The sequence below is a fragment of the Arachis hypogaea genome, chromosome 18 (assembly GCF_003086295.3).
Source record: "Arachis hypogaea cultivar Tifrunner chromosome 18, arahy.Tifrunner.gnm2.J5K5, whole genome shotgun sequence".
Classification (NCBI taxonomy): Eukaryota; Viridiplantae; Streptophyta; class Magnoliopsida; order Fabales; family Fabaceae; genus Arachis; species Arachis hypogaea.
In genome coordinates, this window is record NC_092053.1 from 134,455,437 (window position 1) to 134,468,234 (window position 12,798).

The 12,798-nt window shown below is 36.4% G+C and overlaps 1 long non-coding RNA gene across 1 annotated transcript; it reads left to right on the plus strand.

Annotated features, from left to right (window-relative positions):
• The first annotated feature begins 4,250 nt into the window (after positions 1-4,250).
• On the plus strand, positions 4,251-6,640 carry LOC112771555 (uncharacterized). The gene is made up of 4 exons (XR_003187109.3): positions 4,251-4,432; positions 4,524-4,578; positions 4,667-4,824; positions 6,359-6,640. It is a non-coding gene; the product is annotated as an uncharacterized lncRNA (long non-coding RNA).
• The last annotated feature ends 6,158 nt before the right edge of the window (positions 6,641-12,798 follow it).

Consider the following 12,798-nt stretch of genomic DNA (forward strand, 5'->3'; position numbering starts at 1 on the left):
GGCAGTTCTGTTTGTGTTTTTTTGTTGCAGTTCTATCTGCGCTTCCTTCCGACAGTTCCATCACTACAGAAAAAATGGAGAATAGCGGCGGCAAATTGTCTGCGGTTTCTCCCTCTGCTGCAATTTGCCAAGATAGCTGCGATTGGCATCCGATCTCTTCAATGTGACGCAGAATCAACTTGGATAAGCATTGATTCCATGAAGCCCCGCCACTAACCCTAACGCAATATACTAATTTCACTCCAAATCAGTTCAGTGGGAAACTCGTGAAAGGAGAGTGGAAGGGGCAAACCCCTGTTCTTTGCTCTACCGTGCGCCGCTATGTCACTGTGGAGTCGCGTGGCTGCCGACCCAACCTTCTCTCACCGCCTCGACTATTACCCTCTACTCTACAATGCGTGAAACCTCAAATCCCTCATTCACGGTATGCATAACCTACCCCTGTTCTCTGCTTTCCCGTGCACGTTTGTGTCGTCTTTGAGTCACGTGGCTATCCAGACATCCTCTTCTCGCCGCCGTCGACCGTTCCCCGCTCCTCTACCGTGCACGAATCTGAGTTATCACGGCCTCTCCCTGTCACTAGTTCGTTCTTCCACATTGCTCTTTCTTTCTTATTTTCATTCTTGATTACTTACAAAATTTGAATCCTATTTTCCTCAAGATTTGTATATGTCTTCTCCTCGACATCGCTAAGTCGTGCTCAGAGTTGTTGGCGTTGCTGTATATGGTTTTTTCTTTTTTGTTCAGATTTTTTGTTCACTCTAAATCCTGATTCTGGTTCTGCTCTTAGATTTTTCTACTAATTAAATTGATTGTTTTACTTATTCAAAGAAGAAGAGAAAGCTCAATATCAAATATTTTTAGTATATTCCATTCAATATCTAAATCAAGTTGTAAATTGCAGTGTGAAAATAATTTTTACAAATATTTTTATAAATTTGTCAGAATCAAGTGATCCCCTTTGAGTATGGAAATGGGAGCTTAGAAGATAGGTCATGAATCTTGGTTGATATTGATACTAGTAAGCTTACTCATTTTTTAATGTTGATGATTTCACTAGTGCATTTAACTTGGAGTGGTTTGAGGCTAAGAAAACAGAATCTACTGGTGTTAATGTTGTTGATGTACTAACATTGGCAATGCTTGCAAGGATCATAGTCTCCTTATGATAAATTATCACAGTCATTCAATTGTTTTGCAAGTTGGATATTCAGGTATGTTATCGTCCTTTTGGTTTGATTATTTTGTCTCCACTTTTATTTATGATCATTGAATTATTAGATTAAAATCTGTTAATGTCCACAAAGCCATTATATATTTAACTTTGTTGAACCACTTGCATAATAATCATGGTTAACATATCATGGATGGTTTGTCTTGCTTCTATTTTAAAAATCTGAAAGGGTAACTAAAGAAATGGTGCCTATCATTTATCTAAAAAGTTTTTTTTTTTATTCTTTTTAGAAATTGTTCTGTCTTTGGAGGTTTTCTTTGATTATGCAATTTGGTTGGAGTTAAGAGAAGAATGAGTAGGATTAATGAGAAGAAAGAAAGGTAAACTTGAGTTTTTTCTAAAGATAGAATGTTTTTCTTTTTTGCTTAAAAACATTCATTTAAAGTGGAATTAGGTCAATATTTATTCTTGGACTTCCTATTAGCAGCTAATGGTCATTTCTTCTTTGCTATCATTATGGTTTTAATTTTGGCTCAGAATATTCTAGAAGTACAAGGTCTTTGGTTTTAGAATTGGATTGGCTTTATGTGTAAGAGATTGGAAGGACCTGTACCTTTTTCCTATTCAACTTTTGGTTTCCTTTTGTGATTATTTGTTGTAATATGTTTTACTTTACTGCAGCATTAATTTAAGTATGGTTTTATATGCCTCTTGTATATTTCTTAGTAACAATATGGTTCAATCTCTTTAAATAACTTGGTTACTTTTATTCTGATCTTCTCAATTGGTTATGTCACTTGCATATTAGTTTAAATGAAAAAGATTTTTGTCTTGAGTTGAGGTGCTTTTCGTGAAGGCTTCCAGATCAAATAGCTGCTTCAATTAGGTTTTGCTATTACCTTTTTATTTTTTTATTCATTTGATTTATTATATCTTTGACTTTGCTAATTAATTTAAAACATTTTGAATGGTTCACAATACTCTATCTGGTTTAAAGCATTTTTATCCATGTTAGAATGCTTTGAAAAATATATTTTATTAATATACTTTTTTTAATTATTCAGTTTATTACCTGGTGTAATATGTGTTATTTACAAAGGAGCTTGATTATCTTAATTTTATTTTGACTTTATTAAGATAATCTGTTAGGTAAAGCTAGTAACTCTTTTTAACTTGTTATAAATTGAATTTTTTATTGTGATAGATACTTCCACTTGGAACCAACAATCAAGAGCTACCTAAAAATCGTCTTTATGAGTAAAATGTTTTTGTTAGATTTTTTTTTCTTATTTAAAGTTTTCATTGGTTGATTAGTTAATATTTTCTTAGTAGATGTTTGTCACACCTTTGTTTTTAGTATCTATCAATTGTGGATGAATTCATTTAAGATGTTCATGCTCGATGGCCTATGACTATTGTTCAAGCTTGTTTTCATTCTAGTATATATAACTCTCATTGTTCACATAGATTTCATCAACTATTTTCTTTCCTTGTTTTTTTTAGGCACATAGCTATTATTAATTGTATAAATATTTTGATTCAGATTTTTTTTTTCTTTGGATTTTATCATTACCTGCCTAGAAATTTTTTTTTTTTCACAATCGTTCCTTGAATAGAAATTATTTCATAGATAACTGTCTAAGCTTTATAATTAGACTTATACTACATATCGTATATTTTTTGCATTGATTTTTTTCTAATTAGATCATACTGTTATTACTATTGAAGGTAAATAACAAATAAATTTTTTTATCATTTTTAGTGGAGACACACAAGGTTCAGAAATTCTAAAAGTGTGTGGTAAAAAAGCATATGTTGCTCAATCACCGTGGATACAAAATGAGAAAATTGAAGATAATATATAGTTTGATAAGAAAATAGATAAGAAAATGTATGAGAAGGTTCTTAAAGCTTGTTCCTTAAAGAAGGATCTTGAGAATTTATCATTTGGGGACCAAACAATTATATGTGAACGTGGGATAAATTTGAGTGGTGGACAAAAACAAAGAATTCAAATAGCTTGTGCTTTATATCAAGATTCTAATATGAATACTGCTAGGGAGCTAATAGCCTAAGTGTATAATATGTACAATGAGCTAAATCTGGATACCTAGGGATAATAAATATCTTATATCATAAAACCACTCATCCAAAAAGCTTAAGCTGATTTTGGGGTTCACTAAGAATCGAACTCTTGACTTTTCGGATCTAGAACTCTAATACCATGTCATGAAACCACTTATCCCAAAAACGTAACCTGATATAACAATGTAACACTAATGGTCATATCTCTAATACTTTATAAACTTCCATTGTACACATTGTACGCTTAGGCCATTTGCTCTCTATACTTTCTCTTCTAATATATATCTATTTGATGATCCTTTAGTGATGTTGATGCTCATACAAGTTCTCATATCTTTAAGGTAATTTTTTTTTTGTTATTTATCGTGTGCATTATGATCTAGTCTCTTATGCATAATAAAAAAATATGACATTTTTTATTATTTTGAATTTTGAAATGGAGAGTGGAGAGAGCGGGGGAGAGTCTTCGAGGGTGGCACATAGCGAGGCAGCCGGCCATGCCGGCGAGAGCAATAAGGGGAGAGTGGAGGTGGGCATGCATCAGGTGAAAAGGAGAGAATTAAAGGAGACAATAACAAGATTCAAGGTCAGCGGATATCGTTCAGAGATAAAGTTGTGGGTGCCTCAACAAGGAGAGCTTTGGAGGTTGCTGATTCTCTTGATGGGGATAAGATGGCTACAGTAGTTGGTAAGCAAGGCGATTCGGAGATACCAACTGTGACGTTCACTGAAGAAGCAAAGGAGATATTGGCAAAGCCTGTAAACCCCGGTTAAATTAGTAGGTAATTAGTCAATAAATTAATTTTTAATAAGGAGGATTAGAAATGTGAATATTATATTAAATTAGGGTAGAGCTCATCGAAACGAGAATTTTGACACTAATTTCGAGAAAATCGGTCTAAGATTGGACCGAACGGGCCGAACCGGGCCCAAACCGGGCCCGTGGGCCCAACCAGCCCATCACTTAAGAAGACCGAAGCCTTCTCTTTTCTTTCATTCAGCGTAAATGAAGCTTTCAGCTTCCAGGGAGAGGAGAAATGAGAAAAGCTCCCGAAACCCTTACGTTAATTTCCGATCTTCGTAACTTCTCCGTCCGAGCTCCGATCGCCGCACCGTTTACGGCCACGCGTTCATCGCGTCGAGCTCTACATTTCTATCGGAACAATTTCATAGGTAAGCCCTTAAATATTCTCAGCCACTCTTTTCTCCCAATTTTCAAGTTTTGAGAAGGGGTATTGAATTTCTTTGATTTTTGATGTTTTAGGATCCAATTAGCTTGAGGAAAACGTTCACTCTTGCTTATGTGAAGCTTGGGTAAGGTGAGGATATGATAATTCTATTTTATTTTCATTGAATTTGAGCTTTGAGTATTAAATTAGATATATATGTGTTATGAATGTGTATTAGGTTATGAATAAATAATTGGAGCTTGGAATTATGGATATTGGAACTTGGAGGAAGCTGAGCCTAGTGTTTATTGAATTTTGAAAGGGCTGTGTTTGTTTTGGAAGGGCTGTGTTTATTATAATTAAAGTGCCTTAATCGTTACGTGGGAATCGGCCAAGGTATGGTTTAGGTTTCTTGCATTTAATATATAATGTTCTGTGAAAACTTAGGCTAGATGACCATAGGATAAGTTGGAATGCAGGTGTATATTTAATGTTTAGTAATGGGTTGATAAATATGCTTGGTTTGGTTTGGTGATTTGTTTGTAAGATGATATTGGTTGCTAGTTGGATCTTTGAAAGGATATGTGATTGAATTGTTGATTATATGGCTATATTTTGGTTTGGTTGAATGATGATTGATGGAAAGACATGGAGCTTGTTAAGGATTATTGCTGGCAATTTGGATTGGTGGTAATAGGTTTGAAAATAATTGGAATGGAAATTTTGAATGAAAAATGAGGTATTTTATGTTAAAAGCCTAGGATTTGTGAACTATGATTTTTAGTTGAATTTTGGTCGTTGGATTTGAATATTGTATGAGTATAATTGTTGATCTGAGGTAGATTTATTGTGGTGATTGTAATGATGTGAGGAAGGGTATGTTGAATTGAAAAGAATGCAGGTTTGGACCCGAAAAGGGTGGCAAAGTCCGAGTTTTAGAGGAGATGCTGCCGAAATTTTATAAAAATTAGAGATTTTGTTTATATGATTATTTAAAAAGATTTAGATTCAAAGGTTATATGGTTTGATTTTGAGTTATTAAGAAAATGAGCATGTTTTAAGTTTGATTCATTTAGAAAAGAATGAATTACGTTTTGAATTGGAACTATTGATGGACGGAATGGGAGGTGTAATAATGAAAGATAAGGATTGAATATGATTGATGTATGATGATGAATGAGATGCGATTGAGAATGATGTGGATGTTGATGAATTATAATTGAATTATTTATATGACTTGAATAATTTAATGATCTGAGATACGAGGTTCCCTGGATTAAGTGCCGTGGCTTGCCACCACGTGTACCAGGTTGAAAACTCGATACTCTGTTGACCCTACGACGTAAGTGTGACCGGGCACTATATAAATTCCCGGGAATGTTACCCCCATTGAGTAATATTGATTATTTGAGATAAAGTTATGCATAGACTCTTGGGGATGCACGTCGGGGGGACAGTCTAAGGACAATTCAGACTTGTCGGGTTGGCTGGATAACCGACAGATGAGCCTCATCAGCCATAGGACAGGCATGCATCATATGCATAATACTTGAATTACTTGCTTGTGTTTTAATTGGGTGTGCCTATATGTATTTGCCATGTTAAATGTGTATTTGTTACTTGCAGTAATTGTAACCTTCTTGTGCTTGTCTTTATCTGTCTATTTGTCTGTGAAAATCCATGATGGAGTTGGAGGTATGGAGGAATGGCAGTATGGTACTTAGATTTAAGGTTAAGTTAAGTTAGGTTTAAATATTCTTAGAAAACCACCTCTTATGGCTCCTGTTTAATACTTTAAGCTCTATAATCTAAGTGTCGGCGTCCTAGGATTGCCTCTGGCATTCCCAGGACCTTATATATTATGTGTGTGGCACCTTTACTATACTGAGAACCTCCGGTTCTCATTCCATACTATGTTGTTGTTTTTCAGATGCAGGTCAAGAGACACCTCGTTAGGCATCTGGACTCTTGAAGCGGAGTGGTTACTGGGTAGTTTTATTGTACAGTGATAAATATATATGTACTTAGCTTTCTCTCTGCATAACTTGTTCTTTTTGATCCTCTTAGAGGTTTATGGAGAGGCAGGATTGTGTATATGTACTTTTGGGTTTTTGATATGTATGTATATATGTGTAAATATTCTCCGGCTAGTCTTGACTTCGCAGGCTGAGTTAGGAGCTTGTTATTTTGTATCTTTGGCACTCTTTTCCTACTTCTGTTATCTTATGTTTGACAGTTACGATTTTCTTATCCCGCAAGTTAACTCGTTCCTTGAGCGTTGTGCTTTTATCTCACGATTTTTATTTCCCCTATTCTTCAAGGCTCCTAGCATATTATAATTCTTCTGCTATTATATGTACTCATTTTATTTTAGAGGTCGTAATACCACACCACCTTCGTTTTACGACTTAAGCGTAAAGCTTAGTGTGGTAGGGTGTTACAGAGCCCTACAAAGATGTCATCGTGATCAAAGTTCTTGAAAAAAACTTTAGCTATACGGCGATCACGCACAGGCTTAAAGGAGTCTGGAGAACCAAAGGAGGATATGAGGTACTAGATGTCGGTTTTGGCTATTTCTTAGTTAAATTTGATCTCTTGGAGGATAGAGAAAAAGTTCTACTTGGAGGACCGTGGATGATTACTGGTAGTTATGTTGCGGTTAAACCTTGGAGTTCTTCATTCAGACCTTGTGAAAATACTTTTGGATCTACCATGGTTTGGATAAGAATCACAGGTTTAAACATTAACTATTATCAAGAGAAAGCCATGAAAATGATTGCGTCAGCTGTTGGTAAACCGATCCGCATCGATTTAGCCACCAAGTCTGCAGAGAGGGGAAAGTATGCAAGAGCATGTGTGCAAATTAACTTGGGACTTCCAGTCATAAAAAAGATTCAAGTTGATGGTCATATGTATGACATAGAATATGAGCACTTGAATTTAATTTGTGAAAAATGTAGCTGCTTTGGGCATGTAACAAGAGAATGTGCGAAAGAAAACAACAATGACATTGGGAAGGAAACCATGGTGAAGGAGAAAAATTTGCCGTCACTGTTTTCGGTGGATAACAATGAGAAAACGGCAGAAGGTAGTCAAATCCCAGTAAAAAATCAAAATTCAACTTTTGAATTTGGAATTAATGCCAAATCAATTCCAATTATGGAGAAGCATGGAGCAGCGGGTCTTGTGCATGATAATTTACAAGAATCACGCATGAATAGGGATACTCAAGCAAAAGAGGATGAATGGGTTACAGTTAGTAGAAAAGGCAAGGAAAAAATGGGTAAAGGCCCCAATGTAGCGCCAAAAAAAGCCAATGTAGCAATATGCTCCAATTTGGTGAGTAAGAAATTTTCTTTTGGGTCTAATAAAATGCATGCTGGATCCTCATCAAATGCAAAGGTGAAGTCTTTATCAAATGCAAAGGTGGAGCCTAAGGAAAAGAAAGATCCTCCATCCACGCTTGGCTCTTTGGGAACAACTCAGGTGGCTTTCAAGGATCAGAGTACTCCTTTTTTTAAAGCAGGGCACAAAAGGCAGCGTCCTATTTCGCTTCAAAACTCACCTATTGAAGCATTGTCAACGGATTCTCGAGTACAAAAAGAGCTTGATAAAGCTAGTGCAACAACAAACTTGGAGAACCAACCTCAACAGAAGAATGATGGTTCTGCGACGCAAGTCCACCAGAAGACAATTGGAGACAGGGGTCCATCAACGTGAGGTAGAATGATTATAAATTCCAATTATTTAATTTATTTTTATGGATTGTGACCATTTAAATATTATTAGTTGGAATGTAAGGGGAGCGTCAAATAAGATGTCTCGGGTGCACTGTAAGGAGTTAGTACAAAAATTTCAACCAACTTTTTTTATTTTGGTGGAAACTCATATTGGGTTTGAAACTATGAAAGAATTTTGGGGGAGATTAGGCTATTATCCTGTAGGGATTGTAGATGCTGTTGGACATAAGGGAGGAATTTGGTTCCTCTCTGCTAATTTAAAATTTTCTTGTAAAATTCTTTGGGCTATGAATCAATGTGTAACTTTGGAAATTGATGGTGGTGGGCGAAGATGGATTTGCAGTGCGGTTTATGGCAGCCCTCAAGCCACTAATAGAGTAGAATTATGGAGTCATCTGCTTGATATTGGTTTGTGCATTCAGGACCCATGGGTGGTGGTTGGAGATTTTAATGATATTTTGAGTGTTCATGAGGTGAAGGGGGGTAATTACTATTCGACTCGCAGTAGTGTCTTTGCAAGTACTCTAGATTCTTGTGGTCTTTTTTATCTGACAACCTCTGGAAGACGGTTTACTTGGTTCCGTAAAATTCAAGGAAACAGAGAAATTGCAAAGAGATTAGATAGAGCTTGCTGTACTGCAGAATGACGTCTTCTTTTTCCAGAAGCTTTTGTTGAAGTTCTCAGCCGTTCCCACTCTGATCATTGTCCCCTACTTATCCGATGTCAAGGAGTTCCTATCAAGAAAGGAAACCGGCCTTTTAGATTCCAAGCGGCATGGGCAACGCATCCTGATTACAAGGCCATTGTTTAGAAATCTTGGAATAGTACAGACTTTGGCATCCATAGGAAGTTGTTGGGGGTTCAAGAAGCTTCGTTGGAATTCAACTCTACGGTCTTCGGCAATATTTTTATTAAAAAGAGGGAATTGGAGGCTTATTTGAATTGTATTCAACGAAAAATGGAGGCTGACGATGATCCGATTTTGAAGCACAAAGAGGAAGAATTGAGAGTTGAGTATAATCTAGTTTTGGCCCAGGAAGAATTGCTTTGGTACCAGAAGTCAAGAGATCAATGGGTTCGGTATGGTGATAGAAATACTAGCTTTTTCCATATGCAAACCATCATTAGAAGAAAATCTAACAAGGTTCATGGGTTGCTGGTCAGTGATGGGTCCTGGTCTGATGATCCGAAAGTTTTGCAAAGAGAGGTCGTTCATTTTTTTAAAAATATTTTTTGTTCTACTGAGCCTGTTGAGGTTAATTGCATGGGAGAAATTCCTATGCCATCTCTTAGCCAGGATGCTTGTGATAATTTGTCTAAACCAGTAACAATGTTGGAGGTTAAAGAAGCTCTGGATAATATGAGCTCGTTCAAAGCTCCTGGGCCGGATGGTTTCCAAGTTTTTTTCTTCAAGGAATATTGGGATGTGGTGGGTCATGAGGTGTGGCGTACTGTTCAGAAAGCATTCTTAGGGGAGACTTTAAGCCATTCTTTGTTGGAAACTTTGATTGTTCTTATCCCTAAATGCGACCCTCCAACTAGATTGAAGGATTTTCGGCCAATAAGCCTTTGTAATGTAATTTATAAGCTAGTGACTAAAGTGCTGGTTAATAGATTATGACCTTTTTTGGATGAGATTGTTAGCCCAACTCAGGGAGGGTTTATACATGATAGAGGAGCGCCTGATAATATTATTGTGGCCCAAGAAGTTATTCACTTTCTTAAGCGGACAAAGTCTAGAAAAGGAGCTTGTAATGAATTGTGTTCAGGCTTCAAATCTTTCCATCCTTTGGAATGGGAATAGATTGGACAGCTTCCAACCTCGCAGAGGGCTCAGGCAAGGAGATCTAATTTCTCCTTATTTATTTGTTTTGTGCATGGAGAGATTGGCGTGCTTCATTTCCAAACAAGTTGACGAGGGTATTTGGGATGGTGTGGCTGTTTCTAGAGGAGGACCTAGAGTTTCTCACTTGATGTTTGCAGATGACCTCCTCCTTTTTTGTAAAGCGAAGAAAAATCAAGTTCGGAATGTTGTGCACACCTTGGAGTTGTTCTGCAAAGCTTCAGGTATGAAGGTTAACATTGAAAAATCTAAAGCTATTTGTTCTAGAAATATCTCTAATAGAAGGAAGGAAATGTTGTCTGGGGTTTCTCATATTCCTTTTACTAGTGACCTAGGCAAATACTTGGGAGTGAACCTTAATCATCCTCGAGCTGCTAGGTCTATTTTTTCGGACTCTTTAGAGAAGATCAAGAATAGGCTGGCTAGTTGGAAAGGTCGGCTCCTTAACAGAGCAGGCAGGCTTTGCTTAATTAAATATGTTGCTTCTTCTCTTCCTATTTATCAGATGCAAGTGACTCTTTTTCCTACTTCGATTTGTCAAAAAATTGATTCTGTGCTTAGACAATTCTTGTGGAAGGGAAAGGTGGGGGAGCGATGCTTAAATTATGTCAAGTGGAGCAAAGTTGTCACTCCAAGAAAATATGGAGGCTTGGGAATTAGAGATACCCAGTGTGTAAATTTTGCTTTATTAGGAAAGCTTGTTTGGCAATTACTGCATAATAATGGTAAGCTTTGGGTAAGAATTATGTTGGCAAAATATTTATCTGGGAGGTCTTGCTTTTCATCCAGTTTTTCTAATAATGTTTCAAGCACTTGGCGAGCGATTTATAAGACAATAGAAAAGCTTCGTGATGGTTTTGATTGGTGTACAGGCAGGATGTCTCAATCCTTTTGGTATCATGCTTGGCGACCATGTGGAACGCTAGCTCCTTTGGTTCCTTTTGTGCACATCTCTGATTCTCACTTGAAACTAGAAGATGTCTGGTACCATGGACATTGGCGGTGGGATATTCTTTGCACAATGATTCCGGAAGAAGTTAAACTTGATTTGATGCTCTTTGATCCTATCAAGCAGGCAGGAGATAAAACAGGTTGGTTTTGGACAAACTCAAATACTCTCACCTACTCGACTAAAAGTGGGTATGAATGGCTATTGAAGAAGAAATTTGGCTGGAACGATAATGAAAATTGGCTTTGGCTTTGGCGCTTGAGAATACCGGAGAAGATAAAGTGTCTGCTCTGGCTTTGTCTCAACAACGGAGTTCCCACAGCTAGTTACCGGTTTCAAAGAAGTCTTGCTACTTCTGATTTTTGTCAGCGATGTTATCTTGCTCTAGAGGATATTAACCACTCCTTTAGGACTTGCCAAAAAGCTCGTCAGATTTGGATTAGCTTAAATTTGGGAATGACCGCTGAGGACTCTAGTTTGGATTTTGTGTCTTGGATTCGTTCTAACCTCAACAAAAATGAGTTTCTCTTTGCAGCGGCCTTTTGGTGGATTTGGAGGGATAGGAACAATGACATCTTCAATCAAGATGATCCATGGAGTAAGGAGAAAATTGTTCACTTAGTTCAACATGCTGCTCGCGATTTCTCTAAGGTTGTTACCAACCAAAAACATATTATTCCTTCTTCTTTGCAATATAACTGGGAACCACCTCCAATGAATGTCTGTAAAGTGAACTGCGATGCAAGCGTTTTTGAAAATAGGCAATTAGCGGGTTTTGGATGTATTATTAGAGACAGCATGGGAATTTGGATGAAAGGTTGTTCTGCCAGTATACCTCTTTCTAGTGTTCTCTCTTGTGAGCTTCATGCTATTTGGAGAGGGCTTGTTATGGCTTGGGATTGCGAGTGTAAAGAGGTCATATGTGAAACTGATAATCTTGATGCATTTCTTCTTGTTTCGCGAGGCACAACCAGCATGATTACGAATGACTCTGATCTGCTTGGCAAAATCAAAGAGATGCTTCAGCGCAATTGGACAGCTACTTTAGTGCTCATCCAGCGTAACAGAGCGGCTGATTTAATGGCTAAGACTGCTGCTTTAAACAAGCAGGTGTACCTAGAGTGGTTACAACCTCCTAATAATTTAGACATTATTATTAGAGAGGAGTGATACTCTTTCTCTTAGGTGCTTTTTTTTGTGTTATGTTCAGTCACCAAAAAATAATAAAAAAATATGAATAACTTGTTTTAACTAATTTTTTTTTAATTTATTTGTGGAATCACAGAAATGTTTGTTAGGTTATTTGAGTTTAAAGACAGTAGTTTGTGTTATTCATCAAGTAGAGTTCATACCTGTTACCGATCTTATATTGGTGAATGGAGATTCAACATAGATTATCGTGCATTAAATAAATTAACAGTGGCTAAAAATTCCTATAACTATAGATTTTGTGTTGCTACTTGCTAGATGAATCAAGCTGCTAGTGTATTATCTAATTTAGATCTTTAATAAGGTCATTACACTACACCAAATTAGTCATATAGTTACACTAAATTTGTGACCCTAATTTTAAGGGTCTTCATTAATTAACATTGTGACACTTATAATATAATTTTTTTTTACCGTCAGTAATGAAATTTATATCTCTCTTCACACTTCCTTTTACTCTGTCGTTTGAGACGAAGACTATATTTGGTTAGAAGGAAAGAAATAGAAAGGAAGGAAATAAAAAAAAAAGAAAGGAAAAAAATTGAGTGGATTTTTATTTTCTTTAGATATGTTTGGATAAAAGAAAAATAAAAAAAAAATATTATAAAAAGACAATTTTATCTTTATA